This window comes from Microtus ochrogaster, chromosome 6 (assembly GCF_000317375.1).
Source record: "Microtus ochrogaster isolate Prairie Vole_2 chromosome 6, MicOch1.0, whole genome shotgun sequence".
NCBI classification, from domain to species: domain Eukaryota; kingdom Metazoa; phylum Chordata; class Mammalia; order Rodentia; family Cricetidae; genus Microtus; species Microtus ochrogaster.
This window is the reverse complement of record NC_022013.1, coordinates 9,612,836-9,632,530: the sequence shown is the minus strand read 5'-3', so window position 1 is coordinate 9,632,530 and position 19,695 is coordinate 9,612,836.

Below are 19,695 nucleotides of genomic sequence, written 5' to 3'. Positions count from 1 at the left end.
CTTCAGTTATCCCTCCTGGAGGCACAGGATGCAGGCTTCTGCCCACACTTGGATACAGGCACCCCAGGAGGGACAAACTATAACCCGAAGGACTGCCTATGCTTCTTGTTGCTGGAGGAATGCTTTTCTCCACCTTAAACGGGAGTACAGTGTTAAGGCTACTCCTGGATCTAGTTCTGCAGACCACTGTAGATGTATTTGTCTGACTAGTTCTGGGACGTGTTGCAAGTGAATACTACCAGCAGATGTGGAACATTTAATCCCCAACTCAAGCCATCTGTGTATTCATGCAAGCACGGTCACACTCCAGCACTGTCTTCTAGGGGCCCTAAGTCACTGTTTTCTTAACTGCCTCATCTAAAGGTGAAAACAGGGAAATATCTTATTATAGTTAGAATCAAAAGATTACTTCCTAAGACAGAAGAGGCCAACTAGTAAAGTAATGAGCTGAGATTCCCTTTTATGTCTGTTTCCTTTATTTTGAGACACACTTGTGTCACTTTTGTGTTGTTAGTGAGAGATTCTGTGACATGACCAGTTGAGAACAGGGCCCTTGTGGGCCCGTGGATCAAAGTTGCCAATTATTAGTCTGAACATTCTCTTTGAAGCAATTACGCTAAGCCTCCTCACACAGGCCTGTATGTGATCTAAAGCTGCTCAGGAAAATCACAAGTTCAAGACCTACCTGGACAACTTAGCAAGACCCTGTGTCAACAAATTTTAAATGAAAGGGCTGGGAATATAGTCTGAGATAGATAGATAGATAGATAGATAGATAGATAGATAGATAGATAGATAGGGAGGAGGGAGAGAGAGATGGTAGATGATTGATAGATTAACAGAAATAGACAAAACACATTTTTAAAGTCTTGACAGTAGTTCTTAGTCCCTCCTCCCTAACTCATTCTCCCCATTTGCTCAGCCTTGCTTCGTTATGTATTTATTACCTACTAGCATGTTAAACTACTTTCTGTTTTTCTCCTTTACAAATGACAGAGACTGTACACTGTTTGCTCACAGATAGATCCTAAAATCCTGGCACATTCCCTGCACACAGTAGGCACTCTGATGTCTGTCACAGAAGACCATTCCCTGCACACAGTAGGTTCTCTGGTGTCTGTCACAGGAGAACATTCCCTCCACACAGTAGGTGCTCTGGTGTCTGTCACAGGAGAACATTCCCTGAACACAGTAAGTGCTCTGGTGTCCGTCACAGGAGACCATTCCCAGCACACAGTAGGCGCTCTGGTGTCCGTCACAGGAGACCATTCCCTGCACACAGTAGGCGTTCTGGTGTCCATCACAGGAAAACCACAGCAGTCCTTTGTGCTTCCTTCAGACAGAACTGATCTTTCCCACCTTATGCATTTGCTCTCATCCTATCTCACCAGAGGATAACTACTGCTCATCTCATTTTTGCACCCATGCTCACCACAGAGCAATCTGGAAACCCCAATCCTAAGCCCATAATGTGTCATGAGACAGCCAGATACAGCTCCAAGGAGACTGGGCAGTTCATTAAAGTCCTGTTCTCTCCATTGCAATTGTCTTCATGCCCCAAGATTTGAGTACACACTCAGTCGTATCAGGGTTTGTGAAAGAGGCAGGAACCTCCCTTATCAGCCAGAGGCAGCAAGGTTGATGCCTTCCATATATTCCACCTTCTAGGACTTTCTCCCCTCTTGTCAAGCTCCACCTTTAGTGCCACCATTATTGATCAAAGGCTACTTGACCTCATTGAGTGCAAGATACTCTGAGATCCTCCCAAGAGTGCAGAGTCTTTCCAGGTAGACCAGAACAGTGAAAACTGTTCCTTCATGGAAGGTCTCCACCAGGCACAATCCTTCCTCACTTGAGCCAAAGAAAATTCAAACACACTCAAAGCCACCGGGTACTCAATGGAAAGAAAACCTAATGGCTTCCTCTTCAGTCTGAATGTGAAATGTCTTCCATAGGCTCATTGGAAGTGGTGGTGCCGCTTGGGAAAGCTGTAGAACATTTAGAAGGCAAAGCCTTGATGGAAGAAGTGCATTACTTGGGGGCAGGCCTTGAGGAATCCAGTCCTACTTCCTATTCACTCTGTGCTCCCTGACTATGGGTATAATATGACCAGCTGTCCCCTGGTTCCAGCTGCCACATCCTCCCTGCTGTGATAGAATGTAGCCCCTTGTACTGTAAGCTCGACTAAGCCTCCAAGTCCCAACTCATCAAGATTCCTTATAATTAAGGATTTGGCCTATAAGGATTTCACTTAGAAGTGCCCATGGGAATGTCAAAGCATTCATGGGTACACAGTCATAACACGACACTGTCACCACAAATGTGTTGGGCAGAGTCTGTAGCTATGGGCGAAAGGAAGATACCTGAGCTTCATTCCTTCGCAAGTGGCAGCTTGGACACACCTGCCAACGTGAGGTGGTTTGAGTTCTATTTTTCAATTTTATTGTGGTGCGAGATCAATAAGCATTCAGTAAAATTGTACTTCAAATCTTTCATCTGGATCTCTTCTGATACTAGCCTTAGGCAGATGGCCAAGTTCTATAGTGGTTGTTTGTATGGGATGGTGCTCTATAGTCAGATGTAATCAAAGCGTTTGACTCAATGGTAATTTCAATTTGCCTTGCTTCTGAGGACAGAACTCAGTTCTAAGTTGAGGAGCAGCTTCAGCTTCTTTGAGAATACTGTGAAATAAACAGCCAGGGCACACTGTTCCTGTCTGCTTACCTTTCTCTTTCCCTCGCTCCCTTCCTTCTTTCTGCCTTTTATCATCTATATCTTTAAGAGAGAAATATAGTCTTTTAAGAGGAAAATATAATCTCTTATAGTAGTAACAGATGCTGGCCTGACCTGAGGTAACAGATCTGTGTGTTGAACTCGATGGGCTCGTGTGCATCCACTTAGATGTGACAATGTGCGCTATCTAATTGGAGAGGAAAGAGAACCCCTTCCCCATTCCAAGGCCCCTGAAGTAGTCTTTCAGGCACAACCAGAAGCAAAGCTGTCTGGAAGTTATTTCAAGGTATGAGTAAACAATTTGAGAACCTGTGAATACACTGGGGTTTACATTTTCCCCACAAAAGATCAACATTTGTCTAAGTCAACTAGCGTGCCTGGTGTGGAGGCTTGCTTCTGGGAAAACCTTGACGTGGCGAACAGGGCCAAGAGGGGTGAGGTTGAAGCACATTATCGCTCACTGTCAAGACTAATGACTCTCATCAAGGTGGAGGAGATTGGTGTAAGCACAGAAATGATTTTCCTTGGCAACTGGAGCACAAGAGAGACTTGCACTAATTGTTTAGGCTCTTGTTTTTCTGGACAATACTTCCCATTAGTTCTTGGCTGTGATGTCCTTATAAGAATAGAGGCTATTGTGCCCCCTCTGAAAAACGAAGCTCAGACAGCACGTCTATCCATAGCACACGTATTTTCCAACATATTGAGTACAAACGAGGTGGGTGGGGAGAGATCTGTTTTTGTGAACCTCTTGACTTAACAGAGATGCACAAATCAAAAGACCTGCCAAGAGACATAAACAGGAGTAACTCTTTCACAGAAGATGGCTTAGAAATCTCTCCCAAACAAAAAATCCAGATAGGGGAAGGGACCTTGGGTGCTATTAAAGGAACTCTTTTTATTTCTTTTTTTCAAAAAGATTAATCTTTTATTGTGTGTATATGGATGTGTCAGTGTGTGGAGGTTTGTTTGTTCCTGTGAGCACAGTGAGCACAGTCGCTGAAAGGGGGTGCTGGATGTGCTGAGGCTGGAATTACCCGGTGTCCTGAGTTTCCAGAAGTGGGTACTGGGAAGGGAGCTCCAGCTCTCTACAAGGGTAGTGCAGCTTCTTAACTGCTGAGTCATCTCTCCAATCAGAACTTGTCCTCTAAAAAAGATAGAGGAGAAGGGGAAGAGGAAGAAGAGGAAAGAGAGGAAGGAGGAGAAGGAGAAGGAGGAAAAGGAGAAAGAAGTAGACAAAGAAGAAATGAAGAAGAAAGCCGGGGAAATGACTTAGTCTGTAAAGTGCTTGCTCTGAAACAACAAGGGCCCGAGTTCCACCCCTAGAGCCCCCATAACAAACAAACAAACAAACAAAAACAAGACAGGGCGGCTTGTGCTTATGAGACCAGCACTGCAGAGGCAGAAATGGGAATTCCTGGAGCTTCCTAGCTGAACTGGCGAACTCCAGGTTCAGTGAGAGAACCTGTTGCCAAAATTAAGGTGGAGAAAGATACTGAGGGCCAACCTCTGCCCTCTGCATGCGTGCATACATGCATGAATGAACATTTACATACACAGACACATAATAGATAGATAGATAGATAGATAGATAGATAGATAGATAGATAGATAAACTTCTATAAGAGAAAAGAGCCTGAAGAAAGCCAAGCTAATTTACTCCCAGCACTTGCCAGCCGTGAGGCTGTTCAGATAATGAGCACAGTAAAATTGAGGGGACACTCATTGCTATTGGCATGAAGGTTCCATTCATAAGCACTGCTTGTTTTAATAGGTTTATTGCATCGTTGTGGACATGTGCTATTGCCTTGGATGGATATGCTGTGAATATTTTTATAATTGTGGATAGCGCAAAAGTCATTTTCTGTTAGATTGCACAAATCCATTCCATTAGGAGACGGATACATTATTGTAACAGGATTAATGTGCCACACATAAACATAACCAGTCATATTCTGTTTGATAAATTATCTCATTTTAATCGGAATGTAAAGAGATTTTGGGATAGCGCCTCGTTTGATTTGCATAATTGTATTACAGACAGGCAAATTGCATTATATTCTTCATTAACAATAGATGGCTTGTGTAACTATTGTATTTTTGAAGGCACTGCTCTTACATGCATCCCGCCATTTGTCATTTGGTCGCATTACCCAGGAGTTCAGTCGGAAGAGAAGAGAGGCTGAAAAAAGATCCCTTGATTTTCGCTTAGTCCGGTTAACACCGCCTCATCCGATTGTGCCACGGTTGTGCTATTGTTTGTTTTAACAAATTGCAACCCAGTGGCAAAGAACTTCTTTTAAAAATTCTCTAATGTGAAGACAATTCAGCCCTTATAGATTTCCACAGCAGCAATGTCAGCGCTGCTAACAAACTCCATGTATAAAAACGTGAATTAAAATTAAATTAGAACCATACGATTGATTTTATGTTTGACTCTGGTAGATGCCCTCTCGGAGGGAGCTTGCCTTTCCTCTCTGCAGTCCAGACAAAAGCTAACAAGTTGTATTTCCTCACGGGAAGTGTGGTGTTTACAGTCACTCAGCGGTGATTATTACTGGCTCCCTGAAGCTCCCTAATGACGGCTGTCAGCAACCCCTTAAAAGCATTGTGCAGCCCTATTAGCATTTCAGTGGGTCTGAAACGTTCGCCTTGGTAGACTGGGAAGAGACTCCCTTTCTGTGATAGGTAACCTCTTCACTGGGGACCCCGCCAGCCTGCGGGAGGAGCCTTGGGTCTAACATCTGGCCTGCATTGCCAGAATTGACAGTGGCTCAGTCAGACATCGTGCCTGCAATGAACATATGAATGAATAAACGAGTGGATAAACAGACAGAGAGATCCCATCAAAATTCCAGAGGCTTCTGGATGGAAAACTGAAAGAAAGGAAAGCATTCCTGCTTTAACACACTCCTGGCTTCTGCTCTCTCCGCTAGATGGAATGCAAGACCCTCTCGCCACCCCTATCATTTTCCTCACTTGCGCTGGGGGCTTGAAAGCCTCCAAGACACCTTGATCTTTATTTCATTAGTGCCTCGGAACAGCCTCGTGACCCAGGCAGAAGTACAGAGCTACACTAAAGAAGTAACAGCTGCCTGGAAGAGGCATGGGGGATTTGTGTGGGAGGGAGAATGACAAAAGCTGAGGGGGCGCGTGCGCGTGCGTGCGTGCGTGCGTGCGTGTGTGTGTGTGTGTGTGTGTGTGTGTGTGGATACATGTGAGAAAGTCAACAATTGGGTTCTTCTTCAGTTGTTTCCCTCTGAGTTTTGAGACAGAGTCAGTCAATAAACCCGGAGCTCACCAATTTTCTTAGACCCCTAGAAGTGGTCTCAAGGCTTCTCCTGCCTCTCTCTCCCAAGTGTCAGGATTATAGACACCCAAACCACCCAGAACAACTTTCCACATGGGCTCCAGACAGGCAAAGGTCAAGTCTACATGCTGGCACAGCAAGCCCTTTACCTCCTGAATCTGACCAGCTCCAAAACACCTTCTTCTTCTTCTTCTTCTTCTTCTTCTTCTTCTTCTTCTTCTTCTTCTTCTTCTTCTTCTTCTTCTTCTTCTTCTTCTTCTTCTTCTTCTTCTTCTTCTTCTTCCTCTTCCTCTTCCTCTTCCTCTTCCTCTTCCTCTTCTCCTCCTTCTCCTCCTTCTCCTTCTTTTCTTCTTCTCCATTGTTCTTGTCATTCTTCTGTCCTCACTGGGAGCTCAGTTCTGTGTTCAGGACCACCTTTTTTTCTCCTGCTGTATCTCAAAGTCCTATTCTTCCTGGGACTCCTGCCTGCTGACTAGTCCCATATCTATCCTTAAAGACCAAAGTTACCTTCTTACTCCTTGCTCACTCCTTCCCTGGGTTCTGCCCTTGTAGAGGGAATTGCCCACCTAGCTCTCTGGACTGTTTGATGTTTCATGCATAGGAGTATATTGATTCTAACTCAGAAGACGATTCTTCTCCAACTTAACAAACAGCCATAATGTGGTAAGTTCAAAGGTGAGTTCAAGAGCTGGTACTCATCCTTGCAGGAATCCCACTGCTCTCCAGCCCCCAGACTCTCAGGCTCAGAGGGCACCTGAGGCTATTTTCTCCAGATGGGTTTTCTGACCCAAGACCCTACAGTTTCCTGGGAGTTGGCGTCTGCATGCGCTTCTGCCCCTTTCCCTATGTATCCCAGATATTTCCAGGGATCTTCTGATCTGAGGCAGTTCATTCAGGAGATGTCAGGATGCTGAGGGGGAGCCCTGTTACTTCACAAGTTCTGTGTGGTATATGGTATGTGATGTGTTTGTACCACCTTTGGGCCCTTTCACACGTCCTCAAGCCTGTTTGTGAAGTATTCGTGCCTGGACTTCCCATGAGTTATCCCATCCTGCCCACAGCTCTGAGCTCTTGGGCCAGGTGACGGGTCTGCAGAGACTTCCGCCAGGATGAGTTAGTGTGGGGATCCAGAGAAACCACGGCCAGGCAGCTAGTGCGCTGTGAGCCCAGTCTTTAGGAGAGGAAGGGAGGAAAGGGGGGGGCAAAGAAGAGAGGAGAGGAGGGGGAGGAAGTAGAAAGTGTACCACGGGGAGGAAAGAAGAGAGGAAGGGAAAGGAAGAGAAGGGGAGGGAGGGAGATAGAAGAACGAGGAGGCAAGGAGAAGAAAGGAACAGAGAAGAGAGGAGGGGAAGGGAGAGGTGGAGAAAGCCAAGGTGAGGAAATTTCTCTCTCCTAACCAGTCACGTAAGGAGACAGAAGGGAAAATGATTCTGTAGGGATAAGTCCCGCCCCTAAGGGGGCGTGTTCTCCTCTGGCTAATGTTTGCCTATAAATTTGGCGAGTGTGCTCCCAACCGCTGCTTCTGCTTTCCTGGTCTCCGCAGGAAAGGTGGTTCTGTAAGTCTAATAAAGCTGTATATATATTTTTACAATCTGTCTGCATTCGTTTACGCCGTTACATGATTCCCCAACAGAAAGACAACAGGGCAGGGCTTGACTGCTAGTGTGCTAGAGAAAGCACATCCTCTCCATGGACCATGGTGAAGCCAGGGGGCATTTCTGTTTCCTCAGAGAATTTCTCAACACTTTCTCTGAAATTTCAGGAAGCATCAGCATTCCAGGCAGGAGAAGATCACTACACCCACGATAGGATTCGTACCAGCTTCTGCTCTCAAGCTTACTTGATAATGGGCACAAGGAGATGATCAGAGACAGTGAGGGGGAGGCAGTGAAGACCTCGTTCAGGACTAGATGTAGATACCCAATGCACTCTTCTTCAGCTCAGCCATAGTCACAGAATACAGGGGTATCCTGGGGGCATAATACGAAACCTGGTGATGAGATCATCCCTCTTCCAGCTAGTCTTGTGGTCAGGAAGGCTCAAGTGTCTACTTCTGTCTGCGGACTTTGATTAATAAAGGTGAATCAGTTTCTCAGACCTGAGCATCCTCTGGGATTATGCACGAGGATGCCATTCAGCAGCTTGGAGCTCAGTACCAACTCTGAGCAACCCAGATTTCAGCTGCTCCACTTCTCAGTGGAAATCGCTCTGCTAGCCCCACCCCATCCCAGGACCCCTCACTGCCAGAGACCAAATACTCCAACCCTCCCCCCGTAAGCCAGGTGCCATGCAGCTCTCAGACTACAACATTAGACTATGAGCTCCAACCATTGCACTGACGACTGCAAGCTGCTCTCCCTGTGACTGGCTTTGGGTAGCCTTTCAAGATTCATAGATACTCTTGTAAGTCCTTCACTTTTATCCAAACACAGGCATCTGCTCCCTTTCTGTTGATGATGGGCCATAGTCAGTGAAGTGCTTGCTACAAAAGTAGGGAGAGATGATGCTGATGCTATTGACAATGACTTAGTGACGACTGCTGATGCTCAGCTAGATTTCTCCCTTAACACAGTCCAGGAGTACAGCCTATGGAGTGGTGGTCTTCTCACCTCAGCTAACCCAACAGAAGAAATTCACCGACATACCCAGAGGTTTGTCTACTAGATGAGTCTAGGTCCTGTAAAATGAACAATAAATACGAACCATCACAGATATTATCTAAGTTTCTGTGGTGGTAAAGGCAGCTGAGACTGGACATACAGCATGGTAGCAGAACACAGAGGGTATAGAGGATGCAACAATCTGCGTGGGTTGAGAATTCCAATCCGGATTTCTTAATCTGTATAATATAAGAGAGAAAGGAAGAGAGAGGTGGATGGAGAGAGAGGAGAAAAAGAGGCAGGGAGGAAAGGAAGAAAGGAAAGAAGAAAGGAAAAAATGAAGGAAGGTAGAAGATAGGAATGAAAAACAGTCAATGACAGAGTGAGAACAAACCAACCAAGTCTGGAAAATGCCCTGACCTCCATGAGTGGTGAGGCCAGAGCTCTGACTTCTGAACTCCACCCCATCCACCTGCTGGTATTCAGGCTGAGCCCACAGTGAGGCAGTTCACGTAGGAAAGGAAAAAAAGAGAATCCCAAATGCCTTTTCTTTCCATCAGCCCCAAGCAAGAACCATGCAAATGAAATGCAGTCTTTCCTTTATCATGCAAGAAGAATAATTAGGAGACAATGAGGAATGACAACTAATACTGAACATCTTTTCTCCCTAATTAAAATTTAACGACTGTATTTCTTCCATTATTGCCCAGAGTTGCGGTGTGAAGTGTGTGTTAACAAGACCAGCTTTCCAACTCTACCCGCCACTGTTGCCTGTGGCTCAGCCCAGCCCTGTTGGTGCAGACCAGGAACATTCTCACTAGGGTCTCATTTCGTTACTGGTGCCATCCTCAGAGTCCGTTGGTGCTGGGAAAACTAAACACAAACAAGCAGTGAAAGTCAACTTTGGTTTTTTTTCCTTATATGGGTAAATACTATAATACCTGGACTCTGTGTAGAAAATGGGCAGGGCTTAGTGATAATTCAGATAGGGACAAGTGACTGTTGAGTGACCTTGGGCAAACTGCCTAGTGTCTACATCCATGAGTCAGTTTCATCTCTGAAACAGAAGAAAATATTACAACCATACTGTGGTGACATCAGACACAGGGCATGAGATGCTCAACTTGGGGTGGGGTGAAGGGCAAGAAAAGGTCGTAGATACCTGTCAACTGGAAATTTTTTTTACCACTCTCTCATCATTCTGATGTGTATGTTGTGTGTGCTATGTGTGTTATGTGTGTGTGTGCACTTGCATGCAAGTGCGCACACATGCAATTACATGTAAATATGAAGGGCAGAAGTCAACCTGGTATCTTCCTTATTTCATCTCTGCCTTAAGTTTTTAGAGAGGGTCTTTCATTGAACCTGAAGCTTACCGATTCAGGTAGACTAGCTGTCGAGCACAGGGATTATGCACGCAGTAACTGCCATGCCCAGCTTTCTAACATGGGTTCTAGGCAACTCAAACTTGAGCCTTCACACTTGTGTAGCGACCACTGAATCATTGAGACGTCTTCTTGGCTCTTGCCACGACTTTTGATTCCTCTGCATTTTGAAGTTTTCCTTGTGCATAAAACCCAACCTTTGCACAAGAGATTCCCCTTACACCGCATTTCCCAGGTTTTATTATTCTTAGAGGGCAAAAATGGCCCATCAAAGGAACACAGAAGAGGCTGTGATTTGGGACAGAGTGGTAGAGTGGATAGTAAGCAACATCTCATTGGAGCAGAGTGTGACATGGTGGCTGTCAAGGGGACAGCTGAAGCTACAACCTCTTGATTGTGTCAGAGGGCAAAGTTCCTTTAGCAAGCTGGTTCTCCTGAGAGCTGCCCTAGAATCAGCATCTTTGGGTCTCCTGGTAATTCTGACTTCTCTAGCTACATCAGTTCCTATAGCAAATTGTGCTATCTACAACAATGAGACCCTGCTCCTTCTGGGCAGTGGTGGCTCACACCTTTAATCCCAGTACTCAGGAGGCAGAGACAAGTGGATCTCTGTGAGTTCGAGGCCAGCCTGCTCTACAGAAATATATCCAGGACAGCTAGGGCTGTTACACATAGAAACGCTGTCTTAAAAAACAAAACAAAAACAAAACAAAACAAGACCCTGCTCCTTAGATAAAGTGTTGTGAGCACAGCATCTATATCTGTGTGGGAGACGTGTTAGTAAGATGGCCTAGTGATTATTATGCAGTTGGGGCAATGAATCCTGGGTCTGTAACCAGTGTCAGTTAATTTTTGTTTTGCTGGCACAAGATACCTGCCAGAATCAACCAAGGAAGTAAGGGCTTATTTTCACTCACAGTTTGAGGGGACAGTACATCATGGTGGGGAAATCACAGCGGCAAGGGTGTGAGGCAGCTGGTCACATGGTGTCTGAACTCAGGAGGCACAGGCGGTGAATACTGGCGCTCAGCTCCCTTTCTCCTTAGGTTCTAGCCTTGGCTCTCTCACTATGACTGCCACAGTACCCCAGGTCTTACACTTTCCTGAAGCCATCATGAGCTTCAGCGTATCAGTCACATCCCTTTCTCTACCTACATGTTTCCTAGACCTTGCTTTGCCAAAGTCAGAAATCCTTGTCACGGTCCACCAGAACCTACACAATCCTCAACCTCCCACCGTCCTTCCTTTTGCCCCTCCCCCATTGGCCGCTGTGTACCCAATCCACACAGTGCTCCTGGAAGGTCCTCTTGCCTTCAATGCCTGCTTCACAGTGAAGAAGATGTCCAGCCAGTAACTCTAACCTCCCAAGCCACCTCCTTGTCAGTGGTCAATGCTGTCGTGCTCTTTGAGGATGCCTCCATTGTCCTCTGACTAGGGAAGGGCTGCTGAAGTGCTCTGACCCCTTCTTTCATTGTGTTCAGCCCCCAGCTTATGGGAAGTTCCCACGCAGAGATGGTGTGCTGGATATTTCTGATCAGTGGCACTGCCCACTGCACATGTCATCCTTGCATGAATTGGGATAGAGGTGGGGAAGTGTGATGTGATCAGTGATACTTCTGTGCTAATGTGGCTCTGCCTACCATCCAAGGAGAAGCAAAGGCCACTGTGGCTCTCAGGAAGGGCTCTGATGGGCTCAGAAAATGAAAGGATCACAGGGGCTAGAATTCTGCCCGCTCGCTACACACGTTGTTGGTTGTTGGTGAGAGAGAGAGAGAGAGAGAGAGAGAGAGAGAGAGAGAGAGAGAGACAACTGGGGCTGGAATAATGACTTAGGGGGTAAAGTCATAAAAAGCTGAGTTTGGTTCCCTAAAACCCATGGAAGTTCACGTCTATAATACTAGAATTTCTATGGTGAGTTGGTAGTCAGAGACAGGATAGTCTCAGAAACTCACTGGTCAGTTAGCCTGATATAGACAGTGGTGAACCGAAGAGATCCTATTTCAAGCAAGATACAAAGCAAGGGCTCTCTCTCTCTCTCTCTCTCTCTCTCTCTCTCTCACACACACACACACACACACAATCAGTCAATCTATTGATCAATTTTTATTACGTTAAAATACTAAGATTTAGGTCTCTAAGCACACACTAGCTACTGAGGGAGCAGACAGACATTGTGCTCCCTTCATCTGTGCCCCAGCCCTGAGCTCTTCATGACCCACTGGAAGCTTGACTGCATCATTGCATGACTGACAGAGGAAAAAATGGCAGGCCAAGGATACAAGCACAGAGATGGTAGGAAGCTAGCCAATTCACATACCAGGGTGTGCGTTAGAAACAGAAACAGACTGTCCTTCTACAAGCCCAGTATCCAGTAGTCTCAAAATCCAGACCTGACAGTACCTGGAAATGAAAGAGCCAAAAGCAGACACGGTGTTTCCACACAGCCACCATGCGCATGTCAAAGTCTCGTTTCTTTCTACTGCTGTCAGTCTGTGAGAAATCCAGAAATCTACTGCTGTGAGAAATCCACACAGTTTCCAGGGCGAACCTCAGAGAAAGGACACAGTGCCCCCATTTTCCTCTCCATCATAAATAGCTGAGTGGCTTGATGGCTCAATTGAAAGCACTGGAGTGTGGGGACTATTTCCTCTCTCAATGCCTGTGTGTTCTTCAACGGATGTGTATATTTGCACTAGGCATACATACATGGAGAATGAACCTCGCCGTACAGCTAAACGGAAACCAAATACACAGTGTGGTCATGCTTCCTGGAAGGGGGACTATACAAACCCTTCTTAGGATTATAAAATTTCAGAACTGGAAAGAACTGTAGAAACTATTCTGCTACTCCCCCCTTATTTTATGACTGGGGAAACTGAGGCTAAAACAGCCAAAAGAGACAGCCAAGAGATTTGCTCCTAGCCAAACAGTTACTTGATACAAAGGCCAGACTGGTTTCCAAGCCACCACCCCAGAGTCCTTCTGACTTCTTCAGCTTGGGACTTTGTTTTTCTATAGATTGGGGAAGTTAATAAGGAATACGAGTCTTTAAATGGTGGCTGTGAGTGACCTCAAGGCTGGGCCACAGAAGGGTCTATTCTGAATAGGCAGATGGACACCCAGCAGCCTCTTGTTTTGACTTTGGGCTCATAGCCAGATTTTTCTGCTCTTTGTCTGGTCCCTGTGTCCTGTGTCCAGCTGGAACCCCCCCCCCCAGAAACTCTGATTATAAATACTATTTCTTCTGGCTCCCACAAGAGAACTCACAGAATCAACTAACCTGGACTCATAGGGGCTTACAGAGACCGAACAGACAACCAGGGAGCCTGCATGGGACTGACCTAGGCAATGAATATATGTTATTATTGTATAGCTTGCTCCTCTTGTGGGACTCCTAACAGTGGAAACAGAGACTGTCTCTTTGTCCTTTCCTAAACAGAAATGAAGGAAGGTTTGGATTGGTGGGGTGGGACCAGAGGTGGGCAGGGAAGATTGACTGGGGGCGGGGCGGGGGAGCTGCACCAGGGATGTAAAACAAACAAAAAAATAAATTTATTTAAAAAGTACTGTTTCTTAAGTAATGATATGTGCTCCAAAAACAAAAACAAGAAGAGATTTCAGACACTGGTGATTATGACCGTACCGAGTAGTGTGTTTGGTCTGCAAGGAAGAGGACAGAGGCTCCAGGAGGTTAAGGAGCACAGGAGAGTGTGCTTCGTTGGTAGAGTCTGCCTTATGGTGAGATGTCCTCAGCGGATGCCACCAGCAGCCCAGTACTCTGCCATCCCTCCCCAGCTGGCATGTGGGCTCTTTCTTGTCTGCTCTTCTCTTCCCAGATGTGGGGGGACACCACCATCCATGAATGCATCCGCCCAGGTTGGCCACAAAGCCCACTGTATTCTATTGTGGGATGCTGACACTGGGAAGGGTCACATGAAGTCTTGTGTTCAGTCCCGGAAGTCATCTGCATATTAATGCTGACCCTTTCTTTATGCCTGTATGCCACCTAGATACAAAACAGTTTTGGACTCATTTTAATTTTACACCATAGGACACACACCACGTGGCTGGAGAGGGGATAACAAGTTGAGCATTTAAACACATCTTATATACATAGTTCATGTATATAATATTTACAGTTTAGTCACATATATCTACCATGTATATGTATATATAATATGTATTATGTACATGAACATGGAATATATACTACATAGTATATTATAGTCTTATATGCATATTCTATATATAGTATATAAGCAATTATATATTTAGCCTGCATATATATATATATATATATATATATACTTTCTGTGTGTTGTGTATGTAGTGTATCCAACATGCATGCAAATTTATGCCAATATTGCTTGCTCAAAACTAATAGTCTACAATACATGAAGACTGGGGAACTGTTTGTTTTCTTTCTCCGGGGGATGCTTAAATCAAAGGAGAGCTTCATCGACTCTAGTATCATAGACTTCCTGTTCTCAAAACAGTTCCTGTTCCTGTAGGCTCCAAAAAGCCCCAATTCTTTGAGTAAGACTAACCTACTCATTAAGCCTTGTGCACTTCCAACCAAACAACCTTTTCTGGCTTCCTGGTTTCTGATGCATGGTAGTTGCATCTTCCTAGGCTAGGATTTTGACAGGCTTCCATCATAGACCCTTGACTTGCAAACATATAAACTATGTATAGAACCAACTTTGTTTCCCACAGTCCTCTGCATCAACCTTGCTCTAGCACCTTTCCTTTTCAGCTGAGTACTACCCCAGTGACTCGGAAGTGGCCTGAAGAATTTGTCTTTTCTACATGAGTGTATGTGTGTGCATATTGCATGCACACACATTACACACGCACACACACACACACACACACACAGAGAGAGAGAGAGAGAGGGAGAGAGAGAGAGCTAGAAGAACCCTCGACCACATTGACTCCTGTCTGACTTTCAGCTGCTCAGCCTTCCTACTCACTCCAAGGAAAGAAAGAGGGAGGACAAGATTATTCAAAAGATCAGCCAAGTTTCTGGAAATCTCTCAGATGTGCCCGCCACTGATGAAAGCATAGGTTGAGACACCTCAGCTGTGGTTTGGAAGAAGGGGTGAAGGACCAGGTAGAGGGCAGTACACAGACAGGGGCATTGCCTAACCACTTGCTGTTCTCAAAAGACTGCGGACACATCATTCATTTGTCCAGTCTGATCCATGATCACATGACTGGTGCTACCCATCTCCATGCAGAAGAAAGCTCAGCAACAGGAGTTCTGTGGGGCATAGTCAGGAAGCACACATACTGTGGTATAGTTGGCCAAGAGACTAGAGAAATGGTTCAGTAGTTAAGAGCGCGCACTGCGCTTGCAGCGGACTAGAGCTCAGTTCCCAGAACCCACAAAGGTGGCTCACAACTGGCTATACCTGCAGCTGCAGTGGATCCAGTACCCTCTTCTGGCCTCCACTGGGTACCTGTACATGTGTGAGTACGCGTGAACACACACGTGTGTACACATACAGATATACACAGATGCATATAAATTAGAATGAAAAATAAATCTAAGACAAATGGTCATTCAAACAACCTCCGTGAACTGACTGAAATTCCCATTGTCTGAAATACAATACCCATCTCTTTTGGTATTTTTTTAAAGATACAGTCTGTGTATTCCAAGCTGGCCTTGAATTCACTATGTAGCTTAAGATGATCATGAATTTCTGATCCTCCTGCTAGCTCTCAAGTGCTGAGGTTACAAGCATGCACCACTATGTCCAGTTCTCAAAGTTCTGGGGCTGGACCCCGGGTCCTTAAGAGTGTTAGCTAAGGACTCCGTTCGCTGAGCTCCATCTCCAGCCAGGGTGCACTGTTTCTAAGCTGCTCCATGCTCCAAGGTAAGCACCACCATCCTCAGAACATGACACCCATAAGAAAGGCTGGAAACAGTTCAAGAAAAGAAGAGGTCAGTCTTCGAGGTAGAAACCTGTCCATGTGACATTTCTGTTGCTATGAATTCTGGTCAAAAGGGGAGGATGAGATTATTTGCTTTACAATTCCATGAGAATCCACCGCTGAAAGGAAGTCAAGGCAGGAACTCACAGCAGTAAGCCACGTTATACCCACCGTCAAGATCAGAGAAACGAATGCATCCTTGCTCCTTCTGTTTCCTACCCAGCTAGCTTCTCTCTCTCTCTCTCTCTCTCTCTCTCTCTCTCTCTCTCTCTCTCTCTCTCTCTCTCTCCCCCTAATACTGTACAGGAATTTGGGGCCAGGGAATGGTACAGCACACAGCAGAATGGACCCTCCCACACCAATTAACAATCAAGACAATCCCCAACAGATCAAGCTGGTAAAGACACTCAACTGAGCTTGTCTTCCCAGGTATTTCTAGGTTGCTGCAATCAACAGAAATAGCCAGTATAGAACTAAATATAAGTACCTGGCCTCCCAAATTCTGTTCTTTGGGAGGAACCACCCATGCAACCTCCCAAAGACTACAGTGAATGTGGCAATGAGAAAGTCAATAAAGCTAAGAACATGTGGCATATCCCAGGGACATATCTCCAAAGAGGGAAAATTTATTCCCTTCTGTTTGTAGCTCATACTTGTTGGATTCCATGCAAACAGAAGTTCCATCTCATGTGGATGCTATGCAGGCATGTTCAACCTGCAACCCACAGGCTGCAAGAGCCCATGGATAGTGATAACTGCAACCCAACCCAAAAGCATAAACTCACTGAAAACATGAGCTTTATTTGTAGGTAGTTTTGTTTTTAATTAATTTATTTTTGTTTATTTATTTTGTGTAGGTATATATGTGTGCATGTGTATGGTGTATATGTGTGGTATATGTACATGTCTGTTAGCAGATGTTGACATCTGTGTGTGTGCTGGCCAGAAAATAGTATCAAGTGTCTTGCTTTATCATTCTGCATCTTATTCCTTTAAAATAGTATCTCTGGAGCAGGACAGGCAAGTAGCAACTCCCAATGCTCCCCCCTGTCTCCTCATCCCCAAAGTGCTAGGATTATAGACACAGACAGAGAAACAGACACAGACACAGACACAGCCATGACTAGCTTTTACACAGGTGTTGGTATCTGTGTTCAGGTCCTCAAGCGTACGCAGCAAGCACTCTTACCCACTGTGCCATCTCTCCAGGCATGTAGCATTTTTTTGTAGCTTGTGTGGGTCTTAAATGGGAACTCTATAAATGACCACATCACAGTGCAATGTCAGAAACATGTCTCAGAACTATAAAAAAAAATAATTAGTAATAGCACATCACTGATTAGCATGTATTCCAGACTCCTGGATCTTTCAGAGGTCATTGCCAAGGTCCTGGTTTTTAAGATGAAGAAAAAGCAGAGGCGTGTTCTGAGCCCAGTGTTATCAGCTGATCTCGGAGCTTCCTCGTTTCACCTGTCCCTGGCTCCCAGAGCCTCCCTTAGTTTCCTGTTGCCGTGACAGGACAGCCTGATGAAAATCAACTTAGAGAAGCAAGGGGTTTATTTCATTTATTTCAGACCACCATCGCAGAGCGACAGGATCCATCGTGCGGGGAAGCGGGAAGAGAGGAGAACATGGAAGCAGGAGTAAAACCAGCCTGGCAGTCAGGAAGCAGAGAGAACAGGAAGTCATACCAGGCCAGAAGCCCTCAAAGCTCGCTCTCCCTCTCAGTGAACTCTTCCTGCAAAAACACCCCACCTCCTAAAGGGTTCACAACCTTCCCGACTAGCACTACCAACTGGGCACACTTGAGCCTTGAGGACATTTCCCATTCAAACCACACTACTACCGTAGAGGATCAATACAGGCATCTCACACTCATTCACACACGTGGAGGCGCACATCTCTCAGGAACCTAGAATTTGCCCACCAGTGCAGTTAGTCCAGTGAGTCTGCTTTCTGGGGATCCCCATCCCTCCCTCCCACATGTGGAGATTACAGGTAGACTGCCATGCCAGCCAGCTCTACATAGCTTCCGACCCAGACTCTGGTTGTCACCTGTATGGCAAGTGTTTTTCACTCTGAGGCCGCTGCCAAGCCCTCCAAAAGAAGCTGCTCTGCCTTAGTTTTTGGAAAGTGTGCCTCTCACTGGGCGCGGGGCTCACTGATTTGGCTAAACTGATGGGTCAGGGAGCCCCAAGGAAGATCTCCCGACTGCTGGAGTTACAGCTGCGTACCTCCACACACAGCTCTCTTTGTGGGTGCTGGGAACTGACCGCTGGTCCTCAAGTTTGCACAGTGACCACTTTACCAACTGAGCCATCTCGCTAGTTTTAACATGGATTGAAGTCTTCAGGCTGCTCTAAACATGCAGATGCTGTGAGAGAGAGAGGAGAGCCCGTGGTCACAGGTCCTCCTTGACCACAGCACAGCCTGCTGAAGAGGTAATGGGAGTCCAGAAGAAGGCACGTACTGCTATGTGGTGGGAAGAATTAGTAACCAAACACCCTTCCCACGTCGTCAATGTCATATCACGCTGGCACCTAATCAACACTTTGAAGCATTAGCATTGTTTTAATCATTCTCCTATTGGAGAACAAATGTTGCATGTATAATTACACTGCTGCATTGTACTGTACAAATAACCATGTAATGACATCGTCAGAATTTCTTGGTTCTTCATGGTAATGCCAAGTATAATTACCATGTAATCTGCCGAGAGCAAACAAGGTTGTAATTATTCTGTAATCCAATCTAATTATGGGGCAACGGGATTGTTATTTGTGTTTAGGAGGAAAATATACTTGCAAAGAGAAGGAGAAGAAATACAGTCTCCTTAGTTGAGGGAATGAAAAAGGTGGGGCATGAATGCTGTGTTCCAAGCTGACCATCTGCTTTGACAGTGTAGACTTACTTAGAAGGTCAAGGTTTGGAGCCATCTTTGGAAGATCAATGATTGGGGTCATTGTAGAAGGTCCTGATTTTGACTTGACAGAAACAAAGAAAACAGAAGACTGAGTTGAAGGAGTCAACTGGAAGATGTCAGTGAAATGCTGAATGAAGGGGAATGGTGAACCGTTAGCTCCCCAGGGCCTCCATAACCATGGGGAGTCCTGAAAAAGAGACCGTATGCTCACACAGTTCTGGAACTTAAAGTCCAGAACTGAGATGGCGGCAGAACCACACTCCTCAGGAAGGTTCTAGGACGGAATCCTTCCAGCCCCTTGCCACTTCTACACTCGCCTGCAACCTCCGGGCTGCCTTGGTTCCAGAAGCCAGATTCCTGCTTCTGTCTTCCGCGTTCTTTGCATATGTCACTTCATATGGCATTCTTTAAAACAGTGATACATTTATTTAGTATGACTGTGTGCATGTGTGCACAATGTGTATTTGGTGTGTTCATGACACTGTGGTCACTTGTGAAGTTATTTCTCTCCTTTCACTGTTATATGGGTTCTGAGGACTGTGCTCAGGTCAACAGGTTTGCAAAGAAAGTGCCTTTACCCTGAATCATTTTCATTCTTAAGACATTTGTTTAAAATTGATTCTTTGTGGTTTTCACATCAGGCATCCTGATCTCATTCATCTCCCTGCTCCTTCTTATCCACCCTCAGTTGTTGTAAACTCCTCCCTAAAATAAAATAAGATTTAAAAGAAAAAAACAAAAACAAACTAACTAACATACAGAGAGAGAGAGAGAGAGAGAGAGAGAGAGAGAGAGAGAGAGAGA